This window comes from Procambarus clarkii, chromosome 37 (assembly GCF_040958095.1).
Source record: "Procambarus clarkii isolate CNS0578487 chromosome 37, FALCON_Pclarkii_2.0, whole genome shotgun sequence".
NCBI classification, from domain to species: domain Eukaryota; kingdom Metazoa; phylum Arthropoda; class Malacostraca; order Decapoda; family Cambaridae; genus Procambarus; species Procambarus clarkii.
This window is the reverse complement of record NC_091186.1, coordinates 28,305,357-28,308,336: the sequence shown is the minus strand read 5'-3', so window position 1 is coordinate 28,308,336 and position 2,980 is coordinate 28,305,357.

The window sequence follows — 2,980 nt, the reverse complement described above, 5'->3', positions numbered from 1 at the left end:
GCCGCAGGCTGTTTACTGCTCTGAGAAATAAACATAAATCATCATGCCTGGAGCCCGCGGTGCCCGGCGCCTTGCTGTGGGAAGTCAGAGATGTTTATGATTCTGGTCTAGGAATACCGTGGGATTTCACCAAAATGTGTTGTATACAATGAAATGATTATACATTGCTATGTAGTCTTGAGTCTATGTAGTCTTGAGTCTTGTAGTGTTGTAGTCTATGTAGGCTTAGTCTTGTTTATATTTTTGTTTTGTATATCTATATCTTGTGTTTTGTATAGTCCATGTTTATATGTTTTTTTTTTTTTTTCTTTAATCTCATTTATTACCTAGGTTGCCTAGCCTAGCCATACTCCCTTACTCCATTGTACCCCTGTAAGCCCCTTTTGTGGTTGTTTTGCACAGTATTGTGTACATTTTTTTTTTCCCTATTTTATAGCTTATTTCTACCTTGTAATCTGCCTTTCTTTCCTTGTTTTTCCTGCATTCAGCTTTTTTTAATGCAGTCAAGTATAGACCCAGAACTTAATCTCTTATCCACTATCTATGACAATAATCACTTTAATGATCTAAATTGCAGATATTTTGCAGCACATGATGTAAACAATGTAGTAACTCATAATCACAATATCTCTGTAATCAATTTGAACGTTAGATCCCTAGGTAAACACTTCGATGATGTTAGTGCCTTGATTGAAGCTATTGACAACAAATTCTCTTTTATTATACTTACTGAAACATGGTTGAAAGAGGATAACACTCTACTCTTTAACATGCCTAACTACTCAGCAATTCACAACTGTCGTCAACTTCAGAGAGGTGGTGGCACTGCTCTTTACTACCACCAAAAACTAACATGCTTAAAAGAAATTAGAACTAGAGACTGCTATGGGGAGTATATCTTCGCCAGCTTCAGAGTCAAGGGTGCCGAGTCTGTCCTGTCTGTGGGTGCAGTTTATAGAATTCCTAACACTGATGTGTCCGAATTCAACTCAAACCTTAGAAATCTAATACTTGATAACAGACTGAACAAAAACCACCTAATTATTGCAGGGGACTTTAATATTGACCTCTGCGAGCCAGAACACCCTACTGCTGTTAGCTTCCTCAACTGTATGAACTCCTGCTTCCTCATACCCTTAATCACTAGACCTACTAGAATCACTGATAGCATGCTCAGGGCCTAGACGAAAAGGGAAGGGGGGGGGGGGGGCCGCACACAGGCGCGGCCGTACGGGCGCAAGGCAGCCCGAGCCCCGACGTGGGAAGCTGTGGCGCAAAGCCACGTGGATTAGCACCCAAAAGGGAACAGGAAGGGCGGGACACAGCCCAACCGTGCGCGCCACGGAATGCCGTGCCACGTGGCAGCATGACCAGGCGCGTGCCCCGTAGCAGGCCCGGGCGGAGGGCTGGACCTGTCCACGAGTCGTCGCCAGGGGCGACGCTTGTCCGCTCAGGGAGACCCGACCCCTGGGGACATCCCAGGGAAGCCGGCAGACCGGCAACAGGGAACACCCGAGGGAAAAACAGGAAAGACGCAGAAGCACGCCCTGCCGGCCAGGCACGTGACGACCCGGCAAGGCATGCATGGGCCCCAAGGCGGGGCCCGCCATAGGGCCGCCCACGCCTGGCCACGTGTCACCGCCGCCGAGAACATGCGCCCCGGGCGTAGGACCGAACCTGGCCACAATCCGTCGCCGACGGCGACACATGTCCTCGGACAAGGCGAAGCCTGGCCCCCTGAGACACCCAAGGAAACCCGGTGGGCCGGCGACAGGGAGCCCCGAAGGAAAGGCGGGAAGGACGCCGAAGCACGCCCAGACGACCAGACACGTGGTCGATGGCGGCGAGGGAAGGGCCCCAAGGCAGAGCACAAAGTGCGTAGGGCCCACCACGCCTGGCCACATGGCGACGCCGGCAAGGGCACGCCTGGCCGCCGACGGGGCCCCGGGCAGGGCGTGCGCCTGGGCACGCCGCGCTGCGGGGCCCCTTGGACACGGACGGGCACGGCTGGACGGGGCCCCAGAAGAGAGGAGACCGAACGCAGGCCACTAGGGACGCGGCCCAGGGCACGCCGACCCTAAGCCAGCCACGCGACCAGCACGGCACGGGGGCGCCCGGCACAGGCCCAAGGAGGGCGCCCCAGCTCTCCGGGAACTAACAGCAGAGAGCCCAAAGGACTAACTAAGGCGGCACACACGTACCGCGAGGGGATGGCGCATGGCACACGCCGCACTGGGGAAGACCTGACTAGAATTGAACAGAAAACCTCACCTTGGGTTTAAAAGTGTAGGGCAGGAGGGCCCTGCTGGAACAGTCTGGGGTGTCGAGGGCCCCAGGATGTCCGTGAGAGAGAGGTCAGGTACCGAGGCAGCTGGCGTGTTGTCCATTTCGTGCGAAGTCGGGCGGCCGGAGAGTGGTTGCAAGGGCAGCGGCGAGGGCAGGCGGAGTGAGGCAGAGCCCCATTGTGCGCCCGTATTTATACGGCCCCAAACTGCCCGCGCAACGCCGCGGGACACGCTGCGCAATTGTTTCTTTCTCCCCCGCCAGAAACATCCCCGCTTGCGTCAAGCAGTGACCATTTATTTAACCATAACTTTGCATTCATTTAATAATTATATTAAGATATGTTTTCCTTGAAATGTAGTTACATTATCGTCTACATGGCTTTATTCTGACATAAAGACCTATGGCGTTACTTTGCATATATGCAAAGTAATTATAAAATTGATTGGCTTGTGTGGAGGCCTTCACACTCCCTGAGCGAGCCATCAAGTAACTATAAAAAGGCATATATCTTAACTTTCAATTCAGTTATATTTATGCCAAAGTATTAACATGCAGCTTATATTTATGTCTTTATGATGACATAGAAAACTTCGTTTATTACAATATCTAGATTAAATTAACATTGATCTTCGGAAGGTCATAGTTCCCATATCGGTAAGGAGAGCGTCGGCCATGAAGCCTTGTTTAAAGTATG